This window comes from Prionailurus bengalensis, chromosome E1 (genome assembly GCF_016509475.1).
Source record: "Prionailurus bengalensis isolate Pbe53 chromosome E1, Fcat_Pben_1.1_paternal_pri, whole genome shotgun sequence".
NCBI classification, from domain to species: domain Eukaryota; kingdom Metazoa; phylum Chordata; class Mammalia; order Carnivora; family Felidae; genus Prionailurus; species Prionailurus bengalensis.
Genome location: NC_057347.1, coordinates 34,506,284 through 34,529,383, shown reverse-complemented (window position 1 = coordinate 34,529,383; position 23,100 = coordinate 34,506,284). Strand labels below are relative to the sequence as shown.

Here is a 23,100-nt window from a genome sequence, read left to right as displayed (position 1 = left end):
CTGGTCTTTTCTCCTCGCGGCTGTCTGGGGCAGATGTCCATGTCTGAATGGAGAGATCACCCCCCAGTTTGTTGCACTGCTCTAGAATATGCCATAGTATGCACGCTCTGGAGTTCACCTGCCCATTCTCCTCACTGTCAAACATCTTCTAGGTTTCTAATCTTCCATTATTCCACACAAGGCTGCCATGGGCTTGCGCTCAGCGCTCCCTGGGCTTGCGAGGCTGCGGGACACGCCGTTTCTGCGCAAGGTCGTTGGGAGCCGCTCTCAAGGCCACTCGAGTTCAGATCCCCAGTGCAGTTCCCAGCTGTGTGGCCCGGGACGACTCACTGGCCCTCTCTGAGAACTCCCGGAGGAGCAGGGTAAGGCCAGCGCCCGTCTCCCCAGGCGGCTGAGTGGGGGCGCCCGCAGGCCAGGCGGGGCGGGCAGGTGCAGAGGCGGAGGGCCGGGTCCGGCTCGTTGCTGCCGCACATCCGAGCGGGCCCTGACGCCGGTTACGTAACTGGGCCGCTAATGCTGCTTTCCTGGTCGATGGAACCCAAATTAAAAGAGGAAATTATTCTCCTGATGCTCAGCTCGCCTAATCCCCATCTGTCTCTCCCCTGGTCCCCCGCGCTCGCCTCTAAAGGTCTTGAATGCGCTCCAGATTTCTAATTTAGTTTGCTTATGCAACCAAAAATATTATGGCCGCGTTTCCTGGGGGTGATTAAGTCTATATTCTGGGCTCCAGGCACACTAAAAACAGCAGCGCCAGGGCCCCGCGCCGCTCGCGCGCACACCACGCGCCGGCTTTTTTTGGTTCCTCTGAGGCGCGGGCCGCTCTGCAGCCGCGGGGGCCGAAGGCGGGGAGAGCAGGGCGGACCGCCCCGGAGCGGGGAGGGGTGGGGGGAGAGCCTGGGATGGCCCGGAGAGGAAGGAGGGGAGTGCAAGCAGGGCGGCGGGCCTGGGGCGCCCGCCCACGCGGGGGACGACGCGATCGCAGCTGCTTGGGGTCCACTCGGAACCTCCGCCTGCTCCCGGGTCTTTTCTTCTCAGGCGCTGACTCCTGTGTGCCGGGCGCAGGAATCCATCTTTCCCGCGGATGCTCCCACCCAGAGATCTGTTGAAAGATGTTAGTTACACCATTGTCTATTCTGGAGTAGCGAAAAATTGGAAACGGACACGTCTATCAGTGGGGAGCGATCCAATAAGTGAGGGGAACGTCAACACTGATTTGAAAAAATAATAATAATACTGAGATAGATTAACATGTATTGATGTGGACCAGATCGTTAATTTTTTTTTTTTTTTTTAAAGCAAGTCCCAGAAAAGTACAGAGTGTGTCCCACTGGTGTTGTTTGGATTTTCCTTCTGTATTCTTTGACTCCTAGGAAGAGACTGTGTTCATGTCTTACTTGTATCATTTGCTTTCAGTGTTGGGGGCGGGGCCGAGAGAAGAGCAGGGAGCCAGGACTCTAGTATATTCTCTGGAAGCAGTGGTCAGGTCAGGTCAGGAGTGGGACGGCTGGAAGTCTCTGCCCTCCGCCAGCCCCTGACCACCGCACTTTCACATCCTGGCTGCTGGAAGTCTTGGGGCTGAGGAAGCGATGGGCACCTGGCCTGGCAGGGCAACGCCGAGGGGCAGAGCACTGAAACTTGGCTTCTAGTCCTGGAAGGTTGGCTCTGCTGGCCAGGTCGCAGGTCTCCCTGCTTCTCTGGCATCCTCTGCCCTGACAGCCAGGCCAGGGCCGGGTGGCAAGGGGTGGCTGCCCGGCCACCAGCGTTGAGGCCTGGGGCCAAGAGTGAGGACCCAGACACTCCCGGAGAAGTGCCCCCCGACTTGGAGGCTGCCTGTAGACCACGGGGGAATCTCCACAGCGCACGGCAGACACCCCCGAGTGAGCACTGATTCCAGCAAGGTGCTATCGTTTCATGTCAGTTTCCAGATCATTCCAGGAAACCCTGTATGGAGTTAACTTACTCAAGTTTCTTCATGTGAGGACTCCTCTGAGCCTTCAGTATACTCAGGCACACTGAGACTGTCCATAAGGGTGTACGAAATGGAGCTTTTGCCAAAAATATGTGACTCAGGAGCCTAGAGGCCCTAGAGGGCCTAGAGAGCCACAAACCAATGAGCTAGTGAAGCAGGAGACCAGATGTGGAGGGCGAAGGACAGTCTCCGGCACAGACTGAGGACATTTAGGACAAGGATGATTAAGTATAAGGATGTGTGGAAAAAAACAGAGGTCACCTCATCTGCGAGAGATTCAAAACCACAGTCCTGTCCATAGGATGTGTGGGCGTGGCACGTGGGCCCGGAGCAGGTGCACGGGGCCCCCTTCATCTGTTTTCTCAGGGCTTGACCTCTGAGCACATGCACATACGTTCACCCCCCTAGGCACATGCCGGAGTCCTCCGCACCCATCACAAGCTCACACAGAATATACCCAGGTGCACCTGTAAGAACATACACACAGCTCTTCACGGGGGCACGCCCACTCGCGCACACTCACACCAATTCACACGGCTCACTGCACACGTCCGTGGACATACCCAGGCACACACGCACACAAACCCTCGTGCCCAGGCAAACCCACGGGAGCTCGCCTGCGAGAGGGCAAGCCCACAAAAGACACCGAAGCACAGACAGAAGCACGCATGTTCACAGCACCCACACCCCCACTCGTGGGCACACCCTGGGGGGTCCGTGTGGCGGAATCCGGACGCCAGCGGGCATGTGCCCAGAGGGCACACCTGTGCCTGCACACACTCAGTGGTTCTCTTTTTTTTAATGTTTGTTTTGAGAGAGAGAGAGAGAGAGAGAGACCGAGTGTGAGCGGAGGAGGGGCAGAGAGAGAGAGGGAGACACAGAATCCAAAGCAGGCTCCAGGCTCCGAGCTGTCAGCACAGAGCCCGATGCGGGGCTCGAACTCACAAACTGTGAGATCATGCCCTGAGCCGAAGTTGGACGCTTAACCGACTGAGCCACCCAGGCGCCCCACACATTCAGCGGTTCTTAAGGCCGCCACGGGTCCCTGCTTCTTCCCGTGAGCCGGGCCAGCGGGGGGTGGAGTGAAATGTGGCTCAGAAGGAACAGCGCATTTAGCAAAGCAGTTTGCAGAAGGCATGTGTCCTTCGAGTATTTTTATCTTTAGCACTCATACGTCTAGCAGAGTCTGGCTGGCTCCGTATTGCTACCAGGAAGGAGGGCAGAAGTGGCTGGATTTTAAAGCAGATGGCCCCTGGGTGCAGAGGACCCTTGCCTCCCACCCCCCACCACCAACGGAAGCCTGCCCAGGACCCCCCATCCCCACCAGGAAACTGGCTGGCAGGGCAGACTCCGAGGCCCCCTGGCCCCGGGGAGAGGGGAGAGGGTCTGCCAGCCCCCAGTCCATCCCCCCTGCTCAGGAGCTCAGCTCTCCATCATCCTTGGGTCTGGGCTCAGCCAGTGAGAGGCCTCTCCCCAGTTTCCCCACATGTATGCATGGATGGCATTTTCCACCGTCCCTGAGCTGGCAGAAGGGCTGGGCATGTGCCCTGTGGCCCGCTGGCTGATCGCAGACAGGCCGGTGGATTTCGAAAGCTGTTTAATCCCTGGGTTCTGACGCACCCAGTTCACCACCAAGCAGGATCTAGTGCCCACGGATCTGATGTCAGAGGGCGGCCCTGGCACCGCTCCATCCTTCCTGCCCACATGGCAGCGTGGCGGAGCCGATGGAGAGAAGTGGAGCCCCAGAGCCTTCTCTTGAATCACAACCATTTTGCTTCCCACCAGGCCTGCAAACCTCAGCACCTTCTAAAAAATGACTAATAGCACAGAATGAGAATGATCGCGCAAAGACTGATAACGAGGAATGATAACCAGGAGCTAGGGAGTGACGAGAGCCAATAAGCGAAACATTACGACTTTGTGTTTACTTTGAAACAATAATAAATGTATTTAGGCAGAGGGAAGAAACTGGAAAAGCTAACAGTGCCTATCTTTAGAAATTTATCATTCAGCAAATATGTATTGCGCACCTACTGTTTGTCAGACTGTTGTTTCAGGTGCCGCGTTATAATGGGAAAGGACAAAACCCTCAGGAATCTTATATTCTAGAGAGTTAACAGAAAAGAACAAATTCCTTGGTTCAATGAATACTATTTTTAAGGGGTGACAAATGCAACGGGAAAGGGGTGGGGAGAAGGGATGTGGGGTACGGGGGTGGTACTTAAAAAAATTTTTTTTTTAATGTTTATATTTTTGAGAGACAGTGTGAGCAGGGGAGGGGCAGAGAGAGAGGGAGAGACACAGAATCCGAAGCAGGATCCAGGCTCTGAGCTGTCAGCACAGAGCCCGACGCGGGGCTCGAACCCCTGAACTGCGAGATCATGACCTGAGCCGAAGTCAGCCGCTTAACTGACTGAGCCACCCAGGCACACCCCCCGCCCCCGGGGGTTGGTCACTTTTAATTGATTTTTTTGAGCAGTTGTAGATTTACAGACAAACTAAGACAGTGCAAACAGTTCTCCCAGACCACTCCTACATAAAATTTCTCCTCTTACTGACTTACAGGATATCTCACATTATAATGGTGCATTTGTTACGATTAATTACATAAGTATTGACTAACATCTATAATTTATTCAGATTTCCTTAGTTTACCTGATTTCCTTTGTTGTTGTTGTTGTTGTCCTGGGAGTCCATCCAGGAAACTGCCTTATACTTTGTGTGTAGGACATAAATTCTTTCACATGGGAAAGTTGCCTCTTCCCCATTTGTTACTGTATCCAATCACTTATTTGTAATGGACTCATGGATGTTTATTTTACATTTGGGTTATAATCCAGTGGTATTTCATTTTGTCGCCCAAATTGTTCTAGCTTCGGCTGCTGGGAGCTCTTTCGCGTGGCTCTGGTGCCCTTTGGCATGTCCACGCTGCATTAGTTTTGTTTGTTTGTTAGCATTTCCTTACTTTCTGGCACTACGAGATGGTCCAGGCTGGTCTCGTGTATCTCCCCACACAGCCGTAGAATTGGCCATTTCTCAAGAATCCCTGGTTCCTTTTACTGGAGATGATGAGAAATATCTGGGCATGAGGGGTGTTCTTTAACTTTTAATTTGGTAGTTAATGAAAGTTTCTCCAAAGGTAACGTATGAGTGAAAACCTGAAGAAGGTGAGGAGCAAATCATGGAGACACCGGCTGGAGGGAGCAGGGGGTGGGGCCGAGCACTCCAGGGAGAGGAACCACAAGTGCAAAGGCCCTGAGGTAGGCACGTGCATTGTGTATACAAGGAACAAGGAAGCCAGTGTGGCTAGAGCCAGATGAGAGGCGCAGGGGAGGATATGGGAGAGGTGGGGGAGATGCAGATGGGGCAATCACAAAGGACTGTGGCTTTTCCCCAGATTAATCAGGGTAGGGGCAGGCACGTGACAAAATATAACTTTTTTTTTTTTAATGTTTATTCACCTTTTGAGAGACAGAGTATGAGCAGGGGAGGGGCAAACAGAGAGGGAGACAGAGAATCCGAAGTGAAGCAGGCTCCAGGCTCTGACCCGTCAGCACAGAGCCCGATGCGGGGCTCGAACTTAACGAACAAGGAGATCATGACCTGAGCTGAAGTCAGATGCTTAACCGACTGAGCCACCCAGGCGTCCCTAATCTAACTTATTTTTTTTTTATTATTTTTTTATTTTTTTTTTCAACGTTTATTTATTTTTGGGACAGAGAGAGACAGAGCATGAACGGGGGAGGGGCAGAGAGAGAGGGAGACACAGAATCGGAAGCAGGCTCCAGGCTCTGAGCCATCAGCCCAGAGCCTGACGCGGGGCTCGAACTCCCGGACCGCGAGATCGTGACCTGGCTGAAGTCGGATGCTTAACCGACTGCGCCACCCAGGCGCCCCGTCTAACTTATTTTTTTAATAAAATCCCTGGTCACTGTGCTGGGAATAGAGTGAAGGGGCCGAGGGCAGATGCCATTGTGATGATGTTGGCTTAGATCAGGTCATGGCGACAGAGGCAGGTGAGGGACTAATTCCAAGGCAGAGTGACAGCATTTTCTGATAGACTGGATGCTGGGTGAGAGCTGGAAGGACTGTGCTAAGGTTTGCCCGATTCTGGAAGAAGGCAGTTGGGGGAGGGGGCAGGCTGGAGGAGGGGCAGGTTTGGAGGGATCCTGGGAGCTCACACTTTGGACACATTAGTTGAAACTCCCCTCCTGCACCCAGTCTGGAGTTCAGGGCAGAGGGTGGGCAGGAAGTATGAAATGGGACCAAGGCCCGGGTGAGAAGCAGGCCCCCGCCTCCCGGCCCTCTCCCCTGGCACAGGTGGCCTCCAGGCAATGGGTTTAGGGTCGTGTTGTGTGGACGCCCTCAGCCAGAGCTGAGCAGAGGCCCAAGGAGCCGGCTCTCAGTCGTGAGCAGATAAAGGAGGCTTTGAGCAACCTAGCCCCAGATCCCAGCCAGTGCTTGGTCAGCTCCCAAAGAACCCCGGGCTTTGCTTACATCAGGATTTACCCTTTACATCTGGGGCCCTGAGCATGGAAATGCCCTAAGTGGAGAATGGCTTTTCTCTCCAGCAGGACGCCTCCCAACGTGGGACTTGTTCCCAGCCTCTGGGCACCTGGCCGGTCATCAGCAATGCAGAGTAAATGGGGGACATATTCTTGAGGGCAGCCTCCCTGGTCTGTGGGAGGTGACCGCATGAGGTCACTGGACTCCTGAAACAGGAAAAATGGAGGTGGGGCCAGGGAGAAGGGCAGAAAGGAGGAGAGGTGAGGTGATAAGAGGAGAGGAAGTTCTGAGGGAGAGACAGGGGAGATATAGGGAGGCTGGCAGGCCTGGGCCCATCTCGGGGTTCTTAGGCTGGCGAATGGGAACCATCAGTAGGGCCTTCCTGCCTCCCCGCTTTTGCTCACCCCCACGTGGGCCCATCAGCAAACACTGTGGGCCCCGCCCTCATGATGCATGCAGTCAGACCACCTCCCACCACCCTTACCGCCTCCACCCTGGTCAGGGCACCACCTTCTCTGACTCGTACTTCTGTAAGAGCCTCCCCCATGCCCCATGCCCTGTTTTCACCCCTACAGTCTGTTCTCAGAGCAGCCAGAGCGATCGTTCTAAGACAAAACAAGATCAGGCCATCCCTCCACAAACCCTCACAGGCTCTCCCCACCAGCCCCAGAGTGGAAAGACCTCCCCTCAGCCCTGTTCAGCCTTCCCTCTACCTTCTGGTCCTCACTCCAGTCCTCATACACTGGCCTCCTCATTGCTCCTCTGACGCACTAAACATTGCTTGCCTCAGGGCCTTTGCACTTGCTGCGGCCTCTACCTGGACCATTTCCCCCAGCTCAGATGTCACCTGCTCAGAGGCCATCTCTGACCACCCTATCTGAAATAGACTCCCTCCCGCCACTGTCACTCACTACTCCCTTTACCCAGTTTGGTTTTTCTTAAGATTTATCCCCACTTTATATATATTTGTATGTCTTCTCTACTAGAATTATTTTGCCCAGCAATGTATCCCCAGCACCTGGAACAACCCCCAGACAGGTAGATCTTCCCTACACATTTGTCAGATAAATGAATAACCATCTCTCACCTCCTAGGGATGGCTCAGGCCGCCCTCTTCGGGTATAATGCACCTGGCTCTCACAAGTTCTCGGAGCTACACAGAACCTGCTAAACATGGGAAGGAAACCCACCAAAACCTCAACAGAGCCAGCCACACCCTCTGTCCATCTGCGATGCCACTGTGCCTTCCCCATTCCCTTCCGCAGGGCTGAACCTCATACCTTCCTGATGCCTGCACCAGACAGGCCCCAGGTCCTTCCAGGACACTGTCCCCTTGCTCATGAGCTCAAGGCCCCAGAAGGTCTCTGGCCTTGTCTCTTGTGTCACCACGAGCCATAGGGATGCAAAGCGATCTTGCTAACAAGTACATCTGAACTGCTCCCTCCCCTGCTTAAATCCCTTCTTCAGTCCTCAGGATAAAGACCAAAGTCAGGGCGCCTGGGTGGCTTAGTCCGTTAAGCGTCCAACTTCAGCTCAGGTCATGATCTTACGGTCCGTGAGTTCAAGCCCCACTTCGGGCTCTGTGCTGACAGCTCAGAGCCTGGAGCCTGCTTTGAATTCTGTGTCTCCCTCTCTGTCTGCCCCTCCCCTGCTGGTGGGCTCTCTCTCTCTCTCTCTCTCTCTCTCTCTCAAAAATAAATAAACATTAAAAAAAAAAAAAAGCCCAAAGTCCCATGTGTCTGCCTCCAGCCCCTCGGCCTCTCCAGGCTAACCCCCCAGTTTTCCTTCCTCTGTGTGCCTGTTGGGATCAGCCCCGACACCTGCCGCCTTCCCCTCGCCCTACCGACAGGCCCTCCTCTCTGCAGCCCTCTTCTTACAGGATGGCAATTAATTGTGTTATTACCACTGACTTTCCATTTTGAGTTCTTGGGGAGCAGCCTGGCTGCCGGGCAGGGCAAGCCCGCTGCTCTGTTACGTGTTTATCGGGAGCAGCTGTGGTGGGTGAGATGGGGCCGGTGGAAGCCGTGGAGAGACGCAGGTCCCCTGGTCTGTCCCTTGGCACCACCGCTTCCGACCTGGCCTCAAACCCTAAACTTCATGAGGGGGGACCTGGGTCTCTGGCTCAGGGTCTGATACAGCAGAGGCTCTTGGGAAATGTCCGTTGATTGGTCGAATGACTGACTCTAAATAGTAGCTCTGAGTGATTTTTTTCCCTTTTCTGCATTTCTGTATTTTCCTATTTTAACTTTTTTCTTTTTTTAAGAGAGAGAGAGAACGAACATGAGTGGAGGAGAGAGACAGAGGGAGAGAGAGAGAACTCCAAGCAGGCTCCACGCGGTGAGCACGGAGCCCGAAGCAGGGTTCGATCCCACGAACTATGAGATCATGACCTGAGCCGAAATTGAGAGTCGGACGCTTAACCAGCTGAGCCACCCAGGTGCCCCTGTATTTTCCTATTTTAAAAAATCATGTACGACCCTCACTTTTTGAAATGAAACTACGGGGCACCTGAGTAGCTCAGTTGGTTAAGTGTCTGACCCTTGGCTTCAGCTCAGGTCATGATCTCGTGGTTTGTGAGTTTGAGCCCCGAATTGGGCTCTGTGCTGGTGGTGCAAAGCCTGCTTCGGATTCTGTCTCCTTCTCTCTCTCTGCCCCTCCCCTGCTTGCTCTCTCTCTCTTTCTCTCTCAAAATAAATAAACATTAAAAAAAGTTTTTTACCTAAAAACAAAAACTTTACCTTGCAAAATCATTCTTTTATTAAAATGTCGATTAAGGGGCACCTGGGTGGCTCAGTCGGTTAAGCGTCCGACTTCGGCTCAGGTCATGATCTCGCGGTCTGTGAATTCGAGCCCCACGTCGGGCTCTGTGCTGACAGCTCAGAGCCTGGAGCCTGTTTCAGATTCTGTGTCTCCCTCTCTCTCTGACCCTCCCCCATTCATGCTCTATCTCTCTCTGTCTCAAAAATAAATAAATGTTAAAAAAAAATTTTTTTTTTAAATGTCGATTGAAAAGGAACTCTTCTTGTATCATCCGAAGCCGAACAGACAGACAGATGCACGCCCCGGGCCCCCCTCATAAGTATGTACCCGACAGAAATGTGTCCATAGAGTCACGAAGACAGGAACTAGAATATTCACAGTGACACTATTCATGACAGCCAGGAACTGGAACCTACCCAAATGTCCATCAACAGTAGAACAGGGGAAAATGTTAAGTCACATGGAGGCAAGCTACCGGTAATGAGAGCAAATGCCCTATATATATGGGTGAATGTCACCAACATAATCTTGAGGTGGGGTTGGGAGTCGGGAGACAGGTCCCTCTGGGGGTGGCGAGGGCGTCCCGAGGGGGCTTCTGCGTACCGGTTCCCCGGGGAATGCTGAGCTTGTACACTTCCGACTTATGCAATTTTCTGTATGTAATCTTCTATATGTATATTTAACTCCAATAAGAAAAAAATTAAGGAGGAGAAAAAGACACGCACCCTGGAGCAGGTTAACCCCACCTGTTTTTTCTGTGCAAAGGGAGGTGGTGGGCAGATGTCTACCGTGCCTGTGCTGTGCTTGCCCCTCATTGGTGCCACCAGACTTTCTCTCCCCCCGCCCCCATTTCCGAGACTCCCCAAGCTCCAGACTGGGGATTCTGGCTCCGTGAAGCCTCAAGGATGCCGGGAGCTCTGGGGTCAATTCCCAAGGTAAATGCCACCGTTACAGTTTAGGCCCTAGAAGCGGGCCTGGGGCTATCCCTCCCTGGCTGCCTTACCCTGGGCGGCCCTGCCAACCAGCTGTCACAAGCCATGAGCTGGGAGGCAGGGCTTGGGGGACAGGCTTGGCGTGGGAGGTGAGAGTGCAGGGGTACGGGCTGCGTGGGTCCCCGGATTACGTCCACGGCCTCTCTGCACCTTGCGCCCTTGGGTGAGGCTGTGTTCGCCTCGGTGCCTCCCGCCCCACCCCCAGCAGAGAACACCTGCGTCTCCTCCACTCGCGGGCAAGGGCAGCCCAGGGGCCCCATGTGACCTTGCGCCTCGCCCCCAAAGATCCCTGCGGGTTGGGGCTTTGGGAGGCTAGGTTGCCACAGTCAGGGACCGAGGAGGGTGACCCGGTGAGGGGCGCAGATGAAGCACTGCCCTCTGGGGCCGGGCCAGGCACGGTTATTTATAACCACGGGTCGCCTTACCTCCTGACCTTCAGCTGGGGCCCGGCGAGCCGCAGCGATTAGCATCTCCTGCCGCCCATTATGAACAAACACCCCTGTGTGCCCGCCCCGGGCCCTGCAGGAAGCAGGATGTTGGCCGGAGCTGGTGCCCCGTGGCTCCCTCAGGTGAACCCGCCACGTGTGAGTTGGGAGAGGTGGGTGCGTTTGGGGGAAAGGTGTGAGAAATACTCAGAACTACTCTCATCCCGTGGCTTCCCAGGTTGACAATGTTGGTCTGCTCTGGGTGGCAGTTTTGTTTGTAAGAGGGGGCGCCCCAGCCTTGTCTGCTTAGAGGGCTCCCTCCTTTAGTGGGAAGGAGGCAGCCCCGAGACTGGACCCCTCCCCCCACACGGTCCCTGGAATCACCTAAGATAAACTGCACGCCCCCGCAGCAGTGGCCCCCTCGTTCCTCCGTGCAGCCGAGGCTCTGGGGAGCAAGTGACTGGCCCAAGGTGACACGGCCACCCATGGCAGGTCCCCCACTGCTGGCCGATGGGAAGCAGCTGGGCACCAGGCCCCCTGATTATGACAAAGGAGGCTGGGGTGGGGAGGGCCTATCCATTCATGTGATACAGTTTTGCTGAGCACCTGCTAGGGGCCAGGCACAGTTCCAGGCAGAAATCCTTCCCCCTGTGGAGCTGATGGTCTAGGGCACAAAGGCAGTGCCTGGAGCCACACTCCAGGCAGCTGTTGCGGGTCTTGAGTCCTGAGGAGGGAAACTGAGGCAGGGGACAAGAGGGCCCGGGAGGGTTTTGTCTCAACAGTGGGCCCCCTCCCCCTGTGCAGCTTCGCGTGACCCGCACCCAGGGCAGAGGGCAAACGTCTCGCACGACACCCGGTCTTGGCAGTCATCCTGGAGGAACGGTTCTGCCGTGGGGCTGGTTCTGCCCAGGGAAGGGAAGAACTGAGTCAGGAGGTCTGAGGGGGCTGGCGGTGAGGGAGGGAGGAGCCTGGGTGCTTCCTTCCTTTTCCACCCTGCTCTCAGGCATTTTGAAATACTTGGAAGAGCTTCGGCTGTGTGGCTTGACCATCCCCTTGCCCTCTCTGGGCCACAGTTTCCACAAATAAGATTGAGGGGGGTCAGCTGGGATGAGCCGTTTCGGCGCTGGCTGCCTGGGGTCCTGGTCTAGGGACTCAGAGACTCTCCACTCCGAGTCCGGCTCCGTCTGTGAGTGTTCCTCTCGGCTGGAAGGGGCCCAAGGGCACAGGCCGGGGGTGAAAGTCAGGAATGGCCAGCTCTGAGCGGCTTGTGGTGGCCGGGAACCCATGCAGTGTGTCAGGAGATGCCGTGTGGGCACACGCATGTGTGCGTGCAGCCACACGTGGGTTCAGAGGGTGCTTTCGTGGGTAAGTGGCTGAGTAAAAGACTCTACACATGGAGAGGGAGTGGGTATCTCGGTGTGTGTGTGTAGGACAGTTTCCGTGGGAGCAGAAAGGGGAGAGTGTGTATACAAGTGTGCCGGGGGGGAGGGGGCAAGTCACACGTACCTAGGTCCAGGTATGTACATGGAGGTGTGTGTGTGTGTGCGTGTGTGTGTGTGTTGTGTTGGAGGAGTGGAGGAGTGTCTCAGAAGCTGGGGTTGGCTTGAGGCAGGGAGTGAAAGCCTGGAGGGGCCTCTCCCTCGCTCTGTAAACCCGCTCTGCCCACATGGTCAGCCTGTGGCTGACAGGCCCTGACCAGTCCATGAACTCAGGGTCTGGAAGAGTCAGCGGCTTTTCCAACCTCTTTGCCAAATGGGATGTCAGCACGGGGGCGGAGGTGGGGGGGGGGGGCGTGCTGCAGGCTGGGGAAGGTGGCAATGACTTCATGACAACTGGCTGCCGAGCAGCTGGGGGGAAAGGGCGGGGGGGGGGGGGAGCCGGGGCCTGGCTGGGACGAGGAAACCTCCCGGGGATCCTCTACTGGGTGGAGGAGGCAGCTCAGCCACAGGCCCACGCTTCCTGGGGACACTTTGGTTGTTTTGGGGGGTGGAGCTGTGGCTACGCCAAGGCCTCGTGGGAAGGTGGGAGGGGGACCTCTTGAGCGAGCCCCCTCCAGGGGCGTTCACACATAATCCCATAGACACTTACAGCAACCCCCGTGAGTTAGGGACTCTTATCCCTATTTTGCGGATGAGGAAACTGAGGCTCAGACAGGCAAAGGGACGTGTCTGAAGCCACATGCCAGAGGAAGTGGTGGAAATGGCCTGGGAACACGGGTTGTATTTCCTAGTCTCTGCCCCAGAAACAGAGGATGATGGGGGACAGGGAGTCCTTCACATCGGCTCCTTTGTGGATACCTTGAAGTTCAGGGATGGGACCTTCCCGGAGTCCTCAGACCCAAGACTCCTTATCCCCCCCAAAGGGCCTCCTTCTTGGGGAGGCTTTCCACACACTTGTCCACAATTGAGGGGGTGACAACACCCATAACCACGCAGGGGGGCCACCACGAGTAAATGGGAGCCTTTGCCAGTGGCGGACCCTTTCTCTGAGCACAGGCCAGAGGTCGGGCCCTATTTCAAGCAGAAGACCTTGGGATAGACCAGGCCGCCTTGACTCACAGGGATCAGACTTGCTTGGCTCCTTTGTGGGGTTGGAGGGGCCCCGAGATCACAGACACGGGGGTGGGTGCGAGCACTGTCTTTGTGCCCAGAAGCTGAGATCAGCTTTTGGGGCGCTCTTTCTTCAGCCATTTACTAGTTTCTCATAATAATAATAACCACCCCTGCCCAAGCTTTATAGTCCACAAAATACTTTCACAAACACTCTCTCACTCAATCCTCACGAGGAGTCAGTATACCCATTTTTCAGAACAAGGAACGGACGGACGCTCAGGGAGGGAGCTTTGGGGACTAGTCTCAGATCACAGGCCGGGACGTGGCCGATGTTCCGGGTGCCTGAGGCTCTGTCCAGATGGGGTTCAAAGGGGCATGGGGACAGCCAGGCCGCACCAGTGACCAGCACAGTGACCAGACAGCCTGAGAGCTGTGTCAAGACCAGTCCTCAGCCTCCCTTCCAGCAAACACTGGGGCTGGGGGTGGGGGGAGGACGGAAAGCAGCAAAGTGCTGCATGGGAGCGGGAGAGGGTAGTGGTGGGGGGGAGGGGGTCCCCTGCTGACCTTGGTCCTTGGGCCCAGGTGGGGACTGCAAGGGCCAAGTGGCTCCTGGAATGTGAGCCCACGGACAGGGTGCCCACTGCCAGCTGTTGCCATGCTCTCATCTGTTTGTGGCAAAAAGAAAAATAAGAACAACATAGTGAGGTTTTCACAGAGCCAGACCCACTCGATGTGAAGCAAGGCCCTTTCACTTGTACTATATATTTTCATCTGTGTGCGTGCGTGTGCATGTGTGTATTTAAAAGGACCTTTCCTTTGACATTTCCTTTTAATGTCTCTAACTCAGCAAAATACAAACCTGGTGACCGTGTCAGATCCTAGGTTGTTTTCTGGAAACGTCAGTGCCCTGAGAAATCTGACGGATGGGAGCCACCGGGCTAGCTCTGGTCCTAGGTGAGACCCGGAGTGGAGGGAGTTGTGTTTTCCCTGAGGGACGATGTCTCAATGGCTGGAAAAACCCCGAGAGCGGAGAAGAGGTTGGGGTTCCTGCCCAGACAGCCCTCACAGCCCCGGAGCCCAGGCATCCCCAGGAAACCCTAGCAGAAGGAACATCTGAGTAGCCGCACAGGGAATTCTGAGAAAGGCCACAGGGCCGGTTCCCCGTGCCACACGCCCTCAGCCTCTTCTCTGACCTGGAGCTGGGAGGAAACATTCCCTTACCGCTCACCCCTGCCTCCCCCAGCCCCCCAAGGCCGGCTCCAAAATAGCCCAGGCCCGGAGGAGACGTCATGGGGCCGGCTGGCTGCCTGCCCCTTGGAGAAGACAAATATAGAGGGACACCGGACACCGACAGGAGACCCGGGACCTGGGCAGCCCCGTGGCTGGGGCGGTGTCTGCCCCCTCCTAGCCCTGCACCCACTCACAGGCGGCTGGGAGGCCAGCGCCTCCAGGCCTGGCCAACCCACCCTGGGACGTGTCCCAGCAAGCCCGGAGTGGAGCCGGAGGCCGGCCCCTGGGGGGCACCGGGCAGAGCTGGGTGTGTCCATGGGGACACGTCCTCTGTCCGGGGGTCTCAAAGCACTTTTATAAGCGTCATTGCCCACAGGCCCCTCCCAGGAGCGGGAGACAAGAGGAACCGGGGTGTGTCCCAGGTGGAACCACCCCTGCCCTGTGTTCTTTCCAGCTTCCGAAGGAGGCCAAGGCTATAAACTGGGGGGGCGGGGGGGGCGGAGAGGAGGGCAGGCGGCCAGGCCAAACCCCAATAAACTGCTGGTCGAATCAAATTGCAAATAATTAGTCCTGATCGCCAAAGCTGCCTCCACCCTCCACTCCCGGGAATTAAAGGTCAAAGGGCAGAGCTGCTGACGCAAATGTCAGGGGAGACTCGAGATTGGGAACAGCTGGGCTCCTGCTCCCGGCTCAGCTGCCCGAGGTCGCCGGCCCCCAGCGCCCTGGACACGGTGTCCCCCCACCGGCTGGGCTCGTGGTGCTCCCGGCGCCCTCAGGGAAGGGGGCTCCTCCGCTCCCTCTCCTCTTCGGGCTCTAAGGTCCCCAGAACTTGACGGGAGGTAAATCAGAAATTCCCGTGGTGTTGCCAGATGCCTGGGAACCTGGGGACAAGCAGCAGCTCAGAGTCTTGTGAGCCTCCCCTCCCACGCCTAAAACAAGGCGAAACCTCTGCCCCCTCTGCCCCGCTGCGTTCCCCTAGGTGGACCCTGTGGCACGCCTGCCTGCCGCACCTCCCTCTGTGCGGCAGTGGTGACCCCCAGCGGTCAGTGTGGGACTTGAACTTGGGCTTGGGCAGACCCCGCTGGGCAGCCTCAGCCCGGGGCTGGCGGCCGAGGGCTCTGGGGGTTCGATTTTGGTAAGTGGGGAGGGGGGGAGGGGTTGCTGGTGTTTGGAGGTACTTTTGTACGCGTTGAACTTTCCTAATTATACTGGATCTCGCCCTGAATGTCCCACTATGAGCACATGAGCATCAACGTGTCTGAGAATGCACTATCATCTCGCCTTAAACCTGCCCCTCCTCCTGACTCTCCTGTCTATTAATAGCACCACCGCCCTCCTGTCCCTCGGGCTCCAAACCCAGGAGTCATCTTCCACTCCTGCCAGCACTGGGCTGGGTGCCTGGTCCGGCCCCTCCTCGTTCTGTGTTCCCTCTTCCATCCTTGATACTCATGGCCACTACCCAGTCAGCCGGCCTCTTACCTGAGCGACGGCTGCCCTCAGCAATGACGCTGGGCCAGACCTGGGTAGGGGCCCAGCCCCCTCCACTGACTGGCTGTGTGGCCTTGGGCGAGTTACTGAACTTCTCTGAGCTCAGCATCCTCAGCTGTAAGATGAGGATAGTAATCACAGTGCCTGCCTCCTAGAGCATTGCATGAGTTATATGATAGGATGGGCGTAAATACCCTGCCACATAGGACATGCTCAGTGCACGTCAGCTGTCAGAGACCCTCCTTCAGTCCAACACCTCCATTTCACAGACCATGAACCCGAGGCCAGAGAGCTGGAATGAGAACTAGCATCTGGTGTTGCGTTCCAGGTGTCTTTACAGCATGCGACAGAGCAGGGGGAGCAGAAGTTCCTGGAGTCTACAAGCTTCCCCACCACTGCCTCCGTCATCGAATTCCAGAACCCAGAACCAAAGGCCACCTCCTGAGTCCACTGGTCCCATCCACTGGCCTTTAGGGGCAGGTCCACCTGGGTAAGTGTTGAGGTCACTCAGTCATAGCAGGGATCTTCTGGAATGAGACAACGCCAGGTCGCAACCAGTGGTCATGAGTCAGGGCGACCCATCTGCGAGCTGGTGAGGGAGGTTGCCCAGCCTTAGGGCTGCTGGACATGCAGGGGCGTGGCCACACGGGGTGGGGGGGGAAGGGGGCGCCTCCCACTGCCCCGCCCTCACGTCTCTCTCCCAGCTCACACTCACCCCCAAGGGGTCCCCAAGGGGCCCTCACAGCACGCACCCCCCCCCCCCCCCCCCCCCCCCGCCAAGGGAAGTGGGCCGGCTGACTCAGTTGGCTTTCCATCCAGACCCGCTTTCTCTGGAGGCAGATACTCTTAACAGTCACTCCATGAATGAGCCCCTGGAGTCCATAAACTTGAAACTGAAGGTGGGAGCCTTCTTCTGGGGAGAGATTTTCAAGGGGGACTTTTACCCCCAAAGAGGCGGCAGACCATCCAGATTCAAATGTGGGCCTGTCCCAGAATCTCTGGACGCCTGCTGGATAAGACAGTCGTTCTCCAGCGGGTGCGCGTCTGCTCCTGAGACATCTGGCAATGCCAGGAGACATTTTTGGTTCTCACAACAGCATGTGCTACTGGCATTTGGTGGGTAGAGGTCAGGAGGCCGCTAAATACAGAGAGGTCGCACAAGAGAGTCTCCTCCTGCCCCTCGTGTCCGGGGAGAGAGACCCTGGTCTCGGAGTCCTCTGTCTGCTGGGGAAGCCCCTGCCTCACCACTGCCTCGAGGGTTGAGGAAAGCAATGCAAACGTAGGACCCGGGACCAGGCCCACCTCCTGCCCTGTGTTCGCAAAGGACCTTCCTGTCCTAAGGCCTTTTCTTGGCCTCGGACACCCTAGCTGTGCCTAGGTGGGCAGAGGTGGGACGGGCATACATCCCGACCACCCTCTCACCGTCACAGGAGAATTTTCCGCAATGCTTTTGGTGTTTCTGCTCTACCCTGCCTGGGGCGGAGTTTCTAGAACAGTCCATCCAGTGCTCACTTAAGCCTTTCAACAAAGAAAAAGCAGGCCATGGAGGGAGGAGCCCGCCCTCCTGGCATGTGAATTGTGTTGGAACCTGGGCACTCACCGTTTCTGCTCTCAAGCCTTGGGTCTCCCTCGGTCTCTTTGTGATCCATCCGCCCGCCCCCTTCACTTGCACTTGGGGGGCAGAGAGAGGGGAGACGACCGGAGGAAAAAATCCTCAGACTCAGCAGGAAGACCCCAGGCGGAGAGGAGGATTTGTGTCGGAGGAGCCCTGTGCAGAGGCAGGGGGATGACCAAGAAGACCTTTGAAGGTGGTGTGGAGCTGAGGCCAGGAGCTGGCCAGCTCACTTCAGCTGGCACCTGCCCTTCCTTCAGCCTCGGCGGCCGTGGGGTCAAGTGTCTTCGCTACAAAAACTGTTCCCAAATAAGGCGCTGCCGTCTCCCCTGAGACAAGGCTGGGGTGCCCGGATCAGAACCCTTACCCCCTGGCCAGAGCTCTGCTCTGCTGGTCTACCTGACTCAGGTAGAACAGCCTATGGGATTGCGTTCGAGGAGGGTGGGTCAGGCCATTTGAAAGAGTGGGACCCTGTGGTCCCCTTTCTGGGGGCCTCTTGTTGAGACTGGGGGATCCCAGGGGATTCAAACCACAACCACCCCTCCCCTTCCCCCCACCTCTGGCTCTCAGCTTAAGGCACCTGTTCAATGTGGTGCGAGGAGGGAGTGGGTGTCGAGGGCAGACAGGGCACCACCACCTTCCAAACCCCAGCAAAGGTGTCAGGCTGGGATGTCTGTCTGGAAGCCCAGCTGACCAGAGGGACAAGCCCAGACTTGCAGCTGTTCCTGAACAGGAAGCGGCCCGGGGGTGGGGGGGTTGGGGGGGGCAAGCACTGAGGAAGGGCGGAGACCAGACCCAAGGACTTCAGACAGGCTGAGTACCAGTGGAAGGGCCTCACGAAAGGGTCTGGACCATTCTCCAGGTAGGAGCACTCTCCTGCCACAGGAGTCTCGTCTCTGAGGAAACGTTTTTGTCTTAAGTTGGAAATTCCTTGCTGATGGTGGGGCACCCTGACTTTTCCCTTTTCTTCTGTAGTTTTGCTCTGCTGCTGGCACGCCTGGGAAACTGCCCACCTCCTCCCAAGCGCCCCATGCTCCTGCCTTCCCAGGGGCGCTGAGGCTGTGGACCATCCCACCTCCGACATCTTCTGTGAGGGCTCCTTGGCTGGCCAGGGGCGTCCTGCCCAAGGTGTGCTCCCATCAGGAAAGTTCTGGGCTCTGGCCCCTAAGAAGGGCCGGGCAGCCTGGTGGCTGCTTCGAGAACCCTCATCCCTCTGGCTGTCCGCACTCGCATCCAGCTTTCGCATCCAGCTTTCCCGCCATTCTCCACAGCCACAAGCCTTCTGCCGTCCTCCCGCCCCCACCAAGCGTGGCTCCCAGGCCCTTCCTCCGGCTTTGCACTGGGCCCTCTCTGCTGCAGCTTTGTGCAGGAGGCTGCGCAAGGACGGAGGAGCTCTGAACGGCATGCGGGTGATTAGGAGTGGTCTTCCTGACCCCAGGGGGGTGAGGGGCAGAAGCCACCTATGGAGTCTGTTGGCTGTGGTTTGGGACATTCATAACCACCTGACAAGGGCCCTGGAGCAACCCTGAACACTCTCAGGCATCGAACTCCCCAGGCCTGAGGATGGCAAATGCTGTCGCGAGATACCACTGTCCTCCAGACCCGTGTGTGTGTGTGTGTGTGTGTGTGTGCGTGCGCGCATGCGTGCATGGGGGGCCCTCTGGTCTAGAGCACGTGCAGGCCATGGCGGAGGCCGCAGCAAGGGACCTGGCTCCCAGCCCACCCAGGCTGGCCTCATCTCCTCCTTGGGCCTGCCCCCATTAAGCTTCAAGTCTCACTCTCCCCCTTGGCCACAAAGAGGACCCAACAGCTTCTTGCAACCACCTTTGGTGGTGGTGGTGCGGGTGGGAGCGGCCCTAGGCGGTCCCGATTCCTACCCTTTTGCTCCTGATGTTTAGAACCGTGGGGTGGAAAGGGATCCTAGAATTCATCTTGCCCAACCCTGTCATGTGACAGAAAACTGAGGGCCACCTGAAGCTGGTGGCTCCTCAGAGCAGTCTGAGACGGGGAGAGTCCGGGTTCCCCGGCACAAGGTCCCTCGTCTGGATGCCCAAGGGCCAACCCCAGCAGTGGTGTGGGCTTGGAGTCGGAGTCCAGCCACACAGCCCTCTTCCTCTAATCCTCACCCCCACCGCTCCCCCTTTTCAGCAGCAGTTATAAAATCCAGGAAACAAATGTGGATTGATGGCCTATAAAGGGCTTAGTGCTGTGACCTGCTGAGTTATGTAACTCCCATTTATTATTGGCCTTGGCTGAAGGTTCTATTGAAGCAGCTCCCTAAGCTGACTCCATGACATTTCCTTTAGCCTTATTCATAGGTGGCCACAGCAGAAATTCCTCTGTGACTTCAAAGGCCAACCATCAGTGGTGTGGATGCTTTCAAAAACCCCCTTCTTTAATCCCTTGGGCCAATGTTCCTCTCGCCCGTATGAACCCCCCGCTCACCTCAGCGGTGGGCCCACCTTGCCTTCCCTTCGGGTCCCCAGGCTGTGGGCTGCCTTGGTGGGGAGGCTGAGAAAAGGGGTTTTCCTTGACCCCGGTGAATGAAAGAGCAACTCAGGGCTGTTGAGAATCAAGAGGCAGCCTCGTAGAAAGAGCACTGAACTAAGGGTCGAGAGTTCTAGTCAGATCTCTGCTATCGGCGTTAACAGCCACTCTGGGCCTCAGCATGCTTGTTAGGAACGGGAAGTGTTTACCTTATCTGTACAAGGTGACCCCCCCCAGTAGGCACCTTCCTTGGTCTGGGTTGGCCTGGGATGAGGGGCTGGCAGTCCTTCTCTGGGTGCTGACACACACGAGGCTAATACCAACGCGATGCCACCTTGTGTTCGAAAGGGAGCAGAGCCCAGCCTCTCTTTCAAGGCAGCTTTCCAGAACAAGTTCATTTCCCATGCCCCTACCCCTTTTCTGCTCTGGGCGGGGGGCGTACTGGGAAGCCAAGGACCTAATTGTCAATGCCCACTTCTCCTTTTCCCCCAGGTGATGCCAGAGAGGCCCCATGGAGAATCTCTCTGAAGGCTCACCTGCCATCCTAAAGTAGACTCTTCCCAGGTTCAAGAAGGAAAAGATAGACACTCCAGGGAAGCACGGCACCCAGAGAACTCAACAATTTCTGTCTTCTTTTTATTTAAAAAAATTATTTTTTTAAGTGTTTACTTATATTTGAGAGACACACACACACAGGGTGTGTGTGGTGGGTGGGGTGGGGGGGAGGCAGAGAGACCCAGACAGAATCGGAAGCAGGCTCCAGGCTCTGGGCCGTGAGCACAGAGCCCCACATGGGGCTCGAACTCAGGAGCCACAAGACCCGAGCCAAAGTCAGACGCCCAACCGACTGAGCCCCCCGGTGTCCCTGTCTTCTTAGTTAAGACAATAGTCCTCCCACTCACAGAAGTAATGTCTTGACGCCTCAGAGACAAACTGGTGCATTGAATGAAGCAGCTGGTTTGTACCTGGTGGTACAGGTTATAGGAATTCCCTCCATCAAGGGTCTGGCGGGGCCTGAAGGCTACTACTCATCCTCATAACTGAAACTGCACGTGGTGCAAATGACTTGCCCCTAGAGAGGTGTCACCTTGGAAGAAGCCTTCGAGTTCATCCAAGCCAAGCTACGACTCTTAAAGGAAAACTGAGGGCCCAAGGCAGGAGATGACTTTTAATGGATCAAAGGGCAGAGAGGGGCTAGAATGAACAATTTTGTATTGCGACTTGGTTTTTGAGATGCTGACTTTGAGCTCACGTCGTATCACGCCAGAGGGGTCTTTGGAAGAGAGGGCTGTCCCCGGGGCCCCAGAAACAGGGCCTCAATATGGGGCAGAATGGTCTGATAAACCCTCAGTTGGGCAAAGCCCAAGACTGAGTCTCTAGATCAGCCCAGCTGCCCGGAGGCATCTGCCCAGTTTCTGCCAGGCTCCTCTAGGAAGGGCAAATGCTGGAGATGCCACTAAGAAGTGGCGTCTTTTCTGGTTAAAAACAAACCAAACTTCTGGGGTGCCTGGGTGGCTCAGTCAGTTGAGCTCAGGTCATGATCCCAGAGCTTGATTCCGGCTCAGGTCATGATCCCAGAGTCGTGGGATCGAGTCCCGTGTCAGGCTCTGTGCTGACAGCATGGAGCCTGCTGGGGATTTTCTCTCTCCCTCTCCCCCGCTTGCTCTCTCTCTAAAATAATTTAAAAAGTTAAAAAAAAAAATAAAAAAGTCAAACTTGCTCCTGTTTCCCTATTTACAGTCCCAGGTAACCTCCCCAAGACAGAAATGTAGACTGCCTACAAAATAAAAAGCCTGTGTCCACAGAAGCAGAACGGGCCAACAACAGGTGGCAAAAGGCAGCAGCTGAAAGTTCGCTCTGGGACCTGTCCCTCACCCAGGCTAGCCAAAGGTAAGGGGAAGCATGCTCCATGAAAAAGGCCAACAGGGAAAGAAGCTGAGGCCTCAGTGGGTGAAGGATACAAATGCTGGTCTGTTCGTGGTACTTTACATTATCTCAATCTCCAGCAATGCTGTGAATGAGGTATCAGTATTTACAATACTCCGGATGAGGAAATTCAAGTCTTTGAAAGACTGCCCCACTCTTTTTGGGTATGTCTGCACTGGAATCGTCCTGCAAAAATCCTAACAGATGTGCATCTGATGTCGTGCATCTGATGTTAATATTTTGTTTAATTCTGTATGTCCGCTCCCAACCTGTGTATATGCGGGAACTGGGAATTTCATTCTTCCCATAAAGCAACAGATATTGGGAATAAGTATGTTTCGGTGGCATCCAGAAATGTCAACCTTACCACGGTTTTCATGCTTCAATCTGTCCCCCAGGGTGCCTGCACAGGATGAAATGAACTCTTCGATGCGAAAGAGAATATGGGTCTCCTCCGCTGTTGAATTTTCATGGAACACCCCTTGTCCTTAAATTGGGGAGGGCAGAGCAACAGAGAAAGGTAGTCACCGAAAGGTCCGATGTAGGCCCATGTTACCTGTGCTTCCTAACCCACTTCTTTTAGGACAGACAACGTCTAGAACACTGCTGGACTGGAAATAAGAATACGCTGCATTGGGGCACCTGAGTGGCTCAGTCAGTTGGGTGTCTGACTTCGGCTCAGGACATGATCTCACGGCTCGTGGGTTCGCGCCCCGCATCGGGCCCTGTGCTGACAGCTCAGAGCCTGGAGCCTGCTTCGGATTCTGTGTCTCCCTCTCTCTCTGTTCCTCCCCTGCTCGTTCTCTGTCTCTCAAAAACAAATACACGTTAAAAAAATAATAATAATGAAATAAAGAAACAGAATGGGTAAGTGACTAGTGAAAGGTCACAAAATTAGGCAGCAGTAGACCCAGAATTCACACCCAGGTCTGGCTTGAGATCTGGTTCTTCTCTCAACACGCCTGCAGTGGCCTCGAGGGTGGAGTCGTCTGGTTACAGCCTCAGTGAAGACCCGAAGCCTTTACTTCTGTCAGCTGGACCTGTTTACCAATGGGCAAAGGGCCCCTCCCAGGGCCAGCCAGGCCTCTGGATCACCTCATTGACTTTTATGAGTAAACACCTTCAGAGAGTGCTATTAGATGTTACGCAAATG

General features: G+C 55.8%; 1 long non-coding RNA gene across 3 annotated transcripts; it reads left to right on the top strand.

The window, feature by feature from the left end:
- The first annotated feature begins 10,379 nt into the window (after positions 1–10,379).
- Positions 10,380–22,588, top strand: LOC122485364. Of its 3 annotated transcripts, none has more exons than XR_006297846.1 (4): positions 10,380–10,811; positions 16,251–16,412; positions 18,510–18,662; positions 20,514–20,725. It is a non-coding gene; the product is annotated as an uncharacterized LOC122485364 (long non-coding RNA). The 3 variants fall into 3 exon arrangements; XR_006297844.1 differs by lacking the exons at positions 18,510–18,662; positions 20,514–20,725 and adding exons at positions 21,762–21,911; positions 22,346–22,588 and having other exon boundaries at positions 10,538–10,811; XR_006297845.1 differs by lacking the exon at positions 18,510–18,662 and having other exon boundaries at positions 10,543–10,811.
- The last annotated feature ends 512 nt before the right edge of the window (positions 22,589–23,100 follow it).